General features: G+C 50.1%; 1 long non-coding RNA gene across 1 annotated transcript; it reads left to right on the top strand.

Moving 5' to 3' along the window:
- Positions 1-522: 522 nt before the first annotated feature.
- LOC142909275 (uncharacterized) lies at positions 523-5,702 on the top strand. Its single transcript, XR_012932239.1, has 4 exons — positions 523-935; positions 1,583-2,064; positions 2,685-3,029; positions 4,854-5,702. It is a non-coding gene; the product is annotated as an uncharacterized LOC142909275 (long non-coding RNA).
- The last annotated feature ends 2,743 nt before the right edge of the window (positions 5,703-8,445 follow it).

Genomic DNA, 8,445 nt, shown 5'->3' with positions numbered 1-8,445 from the left:
GTTGGAGAATTTTGATGGTATGTAGTCGATTCCCGTTGTGATAACATGGGAATCGATTGTTGGTGAATGGTGCTCATGGAATCGATTTTCAATGGGGATAAAGTGGGAGTCGAGTTGGTGGTAGTGTTTATAGCTGTTGGAATCGATTACCTTTGGGATAACATTGGAATCCATTGTAGAAGATATTGGTGGAGTTATATTATTGTTATTGCTCCTCTGTTTCAATATAATTTACGTGCAAACTTTTCCGACTACACACTTTTTAAAACAATGCTCTCCATAACTTTTACCCCGGGGTTTAAATATTGTTTTTGTGATTAACAAAAAAACCCCCGAAAGAGCGGGAAACATTGAACACCCTGCTCACTGATTGGTCCAAGCGGCACCCGGCCACCTCCCACCATCGCCTTCTCCTATTGGACGCTGCCTTTAGCAGCGTTGCGCTCCCATTGGCTTAGCAAACTCGGATCACGATTCGCGTTTCGTAATCATAGCTCGACACGATTCAGCACGAGAATGAATCGAAACAACGGAATCGCGTTCGAGTAAAAACATTTGATTTAAATATGGTACGTCAACAATACAACTTTTATTTTTTTTACATTTATTTACACCGGCGCGAATGCCAACGCGAGTTTTATTGTCGATGTTGAGTTTTGTAATTTCGTACTGTAAAAAAAAATTGCCTCAAAGTCGCTCCCGCCTCGGAGCCAATCGGATTTGGCGTCTCCCTTCCCACGTGACGCGAAGTTTTTTTGTTTTCCCGCCAATTTGTTTTGGCTCCTCCCCCTCACCCACCGCCATTTTTTTTAATTCGTGAGGGGGGTGCAGACGCCGGAAAATTTATTTTTGTTGCTCAATTAACGACGAGGACGACGAGGAGGAGGACGACCCGCTAGGAGTGTGAGGTCGCCACTTTTGAGAGAAAGCGTGAGGTAAAGAATGCCCTCTACCGTCCAGGTTGTGGCGTGCAAGTTTGGTGTTTAAGGGTTTGTGTTTAAGGGTTTGCCTTTAAGGGTTGGCGTTTAAAGGTTGGCGTTTAAGGGTTGGTGTTTAAAGGTTGGCGTTTAAGGGTTGGTGTTTAAAGGTTGGCGTTTAAGGGTTGGTGTTTAAAGGTTGCTTCTTAAGGTTTGGTGTTTAAGGGTTGGCGTTTATGGGTTGGCTTTTACGGGTTTGCGTTTAAGGGTTGATGTTTAAGGGTTTGTGTTTAAGGCTTGGTGTTTAAGGGTTGGTGTTTAAGGGTTGGTGTTTAAGGGTTGGTGTTTAAGGGTAGTGTTTAAAGGTTGGTGTTTAAGGGTTGGTGTTTAAGGGTTGGTGTTTAAGGGTTGGCGTTTAAGGGTTGGTGTTTAAGAGTTGGCTTTTAAGGGTTAGTGTTTAAGGGTTGGTGTTTTAAGAGTTTAAGAGTTTTCACGTTTAAACAGAGAGAAAGCGTGAGGTGTGTGTGTGTGATGGTGTGGTGATGTACACTCTGTGTGTGTGATAGTGTGGTGGTGTGCACTCTGTATGTGTGATAGTGTGGTGGTGTGCACTGTGTGTGATGGTGTGATGGTGTACACTCGTGTGTGTATGTCCTCTCCCGCAGCCAATCGGAGGCAAGTTCAGGGGGCAAGGGTCGCGAAATTTCAGAATTTGTCGATGGCCGCCTCGAAGGCCTCCACTTAGGCTGCGACTTTAACCATTTAACTTTACCACTTTAAACATTAAACTACAAATAAACAACGACTATACAACAGCTATACAACGACGACTATACAACAGCACAACAACGACTATACAACAGCTATACAACGACGACTAAACAACAGCACAACAACGACTATACAACAGCTATACAACGACGACTAAACAACAGCACAACAACGACTATACAACAGCTATACAACGACGACTAAACAACAGCACAACAACGACTATACAACAGCTATACAACGACGACTAAACAACAGCACAACAACGACTATACAACAGCTATACAACGACGACTAAACAACAGCACAACAACAACAACTTCTCCGGCGATGTCTACGATGGACAAAGAGAACTCGCGCGCCTCAGCTGCCCAAGGTTCGAGTGCTTTTGAGGGCGAAATTTTTTTTTAATTTGTTTTAATTTATTTAAGTCGAAAAATGTTTTAAGTTTTTAATTTAATTTAGTCGAATTTTTTTTTTAATTTAAAGTCGAACATTTTTTATTTAAAGCTTTCGTGACTGCAGCCGCCCACACCTCCTGCACCACCACCACCCCAGCCGCCCACACCTCTTGCACCACCACCACCACCCCAGCCGCCCACACCTCCTGCACCACCACCCCAGCTGCCCACACCTGCACCACCACCACCACCCCAGCCGCCCACATCTCCTGCACCACCACCCCAGCCGCCCACATCTCCTGCACCACCACCACCCCAGCTGCCCACACCTCCTGCACCACCACCACCCCAGCCGCCCACATCTCCTGCACCACCACCACCCCAGCCGCCCACACCTCCTGCACCACCACCCCAGCCGCCCACATCTCCTGCACCACCACCACCACCACCCCAGCCGCCCACACCTCCTGCACCACCACCACCCCAGCCGCCCACATCTCCTGCACCACCACCACCCCAGCCGCCAACATCTCCTGCACCACCACCACCACCCTGGCTGCCCCCCCTAACATCACGGCCCCCCCTTCCACCGCAGCGCCGGCAGCCCCCCCCTCGCGGCCGCGGCTCGTGACGCCGGTGCGCCGCTCGGCGCGGATCCACGCGGCGGGGGGGGCGGTGGGGGGGGGGGCGACCCCCCCGGGGAGGGCCCTGAGGGACGGCGACACGGTGGGAGGCATTGCGGAGCTGCTGCTGGCAGCGGCCTACGCGGAGGAGGAGGAGGCGGACGAGGTGGTGGTGCAGGAGGGCGCTGCTGGCAGGGGAGGGAGGGGGGGGGGAGAGGCGGCGTCACCGCACGAGGTTCCTGCTGAGGGCCAACGCGGCGCTGGGGGACAACGCCCCCCAGCAGCAGCAGCAGCTCGGGCTACTGGGGGGCTGGGCGGTGAGCGGAGTGAGATGAGTGGTGGGGTGAGCGGAGGGGTGAGTGGAGGGGTGAGCGGAGGGGTGAGCGGAGGGGTGAGTGAGATGAGTGGAGGGGTGAGCAGAGGGGTGAGCGGAGGGGTGAGTGGGTGAGTGAGATGAGTGGAGGGGTGAGTGGGGTGAGTGGAGGGGTGAGTGGGTGACTGGGTGAGTGAGATGAATGGAGGGGTGAGTGGGGTGAGTGGAGGGGTGAGTGAGTGAGATGAGTGGAGGGGTGAGTGGTGGGGTGAGTGGAGGGGTGAGTGGGTGAGTGAGATGAGTGGAGGGGTGAGTGGGGTGAGTGGAGGGGTGAGTGGGATAAGTGGAGGGGTGAGTGGGTGACTGGGTGAGTGAGATGAGTGGAGGGGTGAGTGGGGTGAGTGGAGGGGTGAGTGAGATGAGCGGAGGGGTGAGTGGGGTGAGTGGAGGGGTGAGTGAGATGAGTGGAGGGGTGAGCGGAGGGGTGAGTGGAGGGGTGAGTGGAGGGGTGAGTGAGATCAGTGGAGGGATGAGTGGAGGGGTGAGTGAGATGAGTGGAGGGGTGAGCGGAGGGGTGAGCGGAGGGGTGAGTGGAGGGGTGAGTGAGATGAGTGGAGGGGTGAGCGGAGGGGTGAGCGGAGGGTGAGCGGAGGGGTGAGTGGAGGGGTGAGTGGGTGACTGGGTGAGTGAGATGAGTGGAGGGGTGAGTGGGGTGAGTGGATGGGTGAGCGGAGGGGTGAGCGGAGTGGTGAGTGGAGGGGTGAGTGAGATGAGTGGAGGGGTGAGCGGAGGGGTGAGCGGAGGGGTGAGTGGAGGGGTGAGTGGGTAACTGGGTGAGTGAGATGAGTGGAGGGGTGAGCGGAGGGGTGAGTGGAGGGGTGAGTGGAGGGGTGAGTGGATGGGTGAGTGAGATGAGTGGAGGAGTGAGTGGAGGGGTGAGTGAGATGAGTGGAGGGGTGAGTGGAGGGGTGAGTGAGATGAGTGGAGCGGTGAGTGGAGGGGTGAGTGGAGGGGTGAGTGGGGGGGTGAATGGGGTGACTGGGTGAGTGAGATGAATGGAGGGGTGAGTGAGATGAGTGGTGGGGTGAGTGGAGGGGTGAGTGGAGGGGTGACTGGGTGAGTGAGATGAGTGGAGGAGGGGAATGTTTCTGCAGCTGGCTGATGGCCTGTGGTGCTGTCCACCCCCCTATCTCCCCACCCCGGAGTGCCCTACAGTGCTGCCCTTAATTGCTACTCCCAACAGAACTTGCCACAAAAGTGTGCTGAGGCTACTGGGGGTGCCTTTGTCTTTGTATAGGCTGCCTGTCCTCCTCGCATCGCGTGTCACCGAGGCCACGTGGTTTGCTGTGCGTTTCAAGCTTTATTATCCAGCCACTCCGAGCGTAGCTGCCGTCACTACACACGCCACGTGATGGGGGCACGGCCACGCCCACTGGTGGGGGCACTGCCACGCCCACTGGTGGGGCACGGCCACGCCCACTAGTGGGGCCCCTCGGCGCGAGGGTTTCCCGACGTTCAATTGCTGACCAGGATCGGAGGTCAGAATGAAACCACCAGATTCTGATGTTTATTTCTGCATTCACAAACGATGAGGATCATCAACCTCGTCAACCTCATCATCTTCCCCTAGGAGGGAGCTCGAGAGCGATGGGTGACAGGGTGAGCTCGGAGCGACCCCACAAACTTTCACCACTTTTGCTCGACTCACCATTACCGCCACCACATGGACAAACCCCGCACGCACGCAACAATATTTACACGCCGCAAGACAAAGGTCCACCACCACCACCCCCCCCCCCCTCTCTATCTCGCTCCCCCTACCCCATAGCTTGGAACAGACTGGCGAGCGACGTTTAGCGGCGTAGGCGGGCAGGGGGGCGCCCAGTAATCATCGCCAGCACCCGCAGCCACCTTAATCTCCCCTGTGGCGATGTTTACGATACGTACGGCGTGAAAGAAGTTCGACACGCACCACACGGCCGCCACCACTACCGCCATCACTACCACCACCGCGTGTCACTGTAGACACATACACATAGACACACGGACACATAGACACACGCAGACACATAGACACACACAGAGACACATAGACACACAGAGACACAGACAAACACACGCAAAGACAGACACACGCAGAGATACATAGACACAGACACACACAAGACACATAGACACAGGCAGAGACACAGACACACAAAGACACATAGGCACATGCAGAGCACATAGACACACAGACACACACATAGAAATACACAAACAGACACACAGACATACTCACAGACACATAGACACACAGAGACACATAGACACAGACACATAGACAAACACACCAAGACAGACACACGCAGAGATACATAGACACAGACACACACAAGACACATAGACACACAGAGACACAGACACACACAGAGACACATAGGCACACACACAGACACATAGACACACACAGACACACACATATAGAAACACACAGACATACTCACAGACAGTCACACACACAGACAGAGGCGTGTGTCTGTGTGTGTGTCTGCCAGGATGAGTAAAAAAAAGGTGTCGTCTATCGACTTGGAAATAATCCCACGGGAACGCTGTCTCGAGAAAAAGATGACCGATAAAAGTGTTTTGAAGTTATATCCGTTGACTTGTGAACCGAATAAATCCCGTGTTCTTCACATATTGAGTCTCGTCATCGTTTTTCTTTTCTTACCTATAAAAGGCATTTTTTCTGTGTGTCCGTCTGTCTGTCTCTGTGTGGACGCACACTTGCTCGCGAATCGTGGAGTTTACTTTTAAAAAAGTAGCTGGGTACCACACCGTAAGCCCCGTGGTGAGCCAGCGCCATTCTGTTTTCCCATCCGTAAACTTTAAAAGTTGTTAAATTAACAATTTAGTGCTATTTCGCATTATTTAAGTATTTCCTTGCGCCGCTAAAGCTGCCCGGGGGTTGCCCCTAGCAACGCTCGCGCGTCATCGGGGGAGGGTGGGGGGAGATTTCTCATTCGCGTTCAAAATGGTTTTACTTAACTTGATTCCTCTGTCGTGGTCAAATGTTGTGATAAAGATTTCATCCACTTCCCGTCGTCCAATCAATTCCTTATTTTGCACACGTACTCAGATCCGGTGACAATGCATGCCTGTATCAAAATCGGCATCAATTAACCAATTAATTGGCTCCCTTTAAGTGATTAACATTTTGTATGGACGCCTTATTATGCATATATATTTGTGTGTAGGTCAAAAACGCCGCGGTCCCTAAACTGTGGAATCGCCTCGCCTGCTCCATGTGAACGAGTTACGGGCACCCTCACTCCACACAAACAAAAGTTGTATATTGAAGATTGATTCATAAAATAACCAATTAATTCAAGTAAGCGTTGATGTGTGAGCAGGCGCCGCATCATTGACGTACTTCTCGACGGTGAGTTGAATGAAGTTGTGACAAAAAAGTTATTCAACTTCATTCCTCTGTTTGATGTCGTGGTCAAATCTTGTACTCAAGATGTCGTCCACTTCCCGTTGTCCAATCGAGTTCTTTACTTTTTAGTGCACTTTAAAATAAAACTTTTTTAAAAGGAGTTTTTCACTATTCAAAAGCCACCACAACCATTTCAATGCTACGACGTTTGGGCAATTATAATTGAGTTAATAAACATTCTTGTCATAACCATTCTTGTATTACTATCCGAGTGTCTACCCTTAATTAACTCCTGTCTGGTTCTCATGAATTAACCAAAGCAGCATTACATTTTTGTGAACAGGGCTGAGGGTTCAGAGCATATACATTCTAATCTCAAATCATCAGTGACGTCGATAACTGGAACAGATGAGTATTCTTGGTTTTTTCGGTAAAGTCACCTCGTAGAAGGGAAACAATAAAATAATAAAAATATAAAACAATAAAATTCTCACGACGTTTCGACTGCAACACAAGAAGCAATCATCAGGTGTGAAAACCACAGCAAGAAAATTTCAAAAAAATTATTGCTGTGGTTTTCACAAGAAAATTTGAAAAAAAATATTGCTGTGGTTTTCACACCTGATGATGATTGCTTCTTGTGTTGCAGTCGAAACGTGAGAATTGTATTGTTTTATATTTTTATTATTTTATTGTTTCTCTTCTAAGTGGTGGTGACTTTACCGAAAGAACCAAGAATATGAATCCCTGCAGTCACGAAAGCTTTAAATCGAAAAATGGAACAGATGTGTTATATTATCTTGGCTTTGTGAAACACAGATAAAAAGAGGCCTTCAACATTGATTGTGCCTTTGTACCGACAGTTGCTGAGTGGTCCAGTGCCATCACCATCAGAATCCATGGTCAATCCACTGCTGGATGAGGTTCTCAAAAAGCTCTCACTATCTCCCGAGATCCCGAAAAGTATTAATCCACCCAGTACCTGCAGGTGATACTCATCAGCTGATATCATCCCGTCGTCTCGATGGGCATCCTATTGGCCGCATTCCATTCCTTGGCTGTCATTCCATCACTATCCTCAACCAACCATCGGCCAACATTCCATAACAGAATTAAACCAAGGGAGAGTATTTGAAAGGATGCGATTAATTCACCCACCCATGAGATACGGGTCCATAATAGCAAATCATTACGGTCGCAGGCGCACGGCGAATTGTAACGATGGAGACACTACAGCACGCCGTCGATTTGCGGTGCGACGATGCAATTAACTGAGCTCGATTTTTCGATTTGAAGCTTTCGTGACTGCAAGGATTCATCTTCTTTGGTTCTTTCGGTAAAGTCACCACGTAGAATGAGAATAGAATAATAAAATAATAAAATTCTCACGACGTTTTGGCCACAGCGCAAGCGGCCGTCTTCAGGTGAAAGCTCCATTGAAGCTCCGTCGTCCCGACAGTTCTGTACCTTTCACCTGAAGACGGCCGCTTGCGTTGTGGCCGAAACGTCGTGAGAATTTTATTGTGTTATTTTATTATTTTATTCTCATTCTACGTGGCGGTGACTTTACCAAAAGAACCAAAGGAGATGAGCTCGATTTCTTTTGGGCGGATAAAGGCCACCGGCGCAGGCACACTAGATCCCGGGGACGTGAATAACTCCACGCGCATTCAGGGCGTCCACATTGCCCTGTCAAGAGGCTGCAGGAGGGCGGGCGAAACAAACAGCCCTGTGCTCGCCACGCGGACGGTCGCCCAGACAAACAACATAACTCTTCCAGGCTTCACCTTCTTTGGTTCTTTCGGTAAAGTCACCACGTAGAATGAGAATAAAGTAATAAATTAATAAAATAACACGATAAAATTCTCACGACGTTTCGGGCCACAACACAAGTGGCCCTCTTCAGGTGAAAGGAACAGACCTGTCGGGACGACAGAGCTTCAATGAACATTGTGTTATTTTATTTTATTAATTTATTATTTTATTCTCATTCTACGTGGTG

This window comes from Petromyzon marinus, unplaced genomic scaffold (genome assembly GCF_048934315.1).
Source record: "Petromyzon marinus isolate PM22_M1 ecotype Great Lakes invasive population unplaced genomic scaffold, UKy_Petmar_22M1.pri1.0 PM_G_Scaffold_114, whole genome shotgun sequence".
NCBI lineage: Eukaryota > Metazoa > Chordata > Hyperoartia > Petromyzontiformes > Petromyzontidae > Petromyzon > Petromyzon marinus.
Note: the sequence above shows the minus strand (reverse complement) of the source record. Positions and strands in the feature narration are given on the sequence as shown.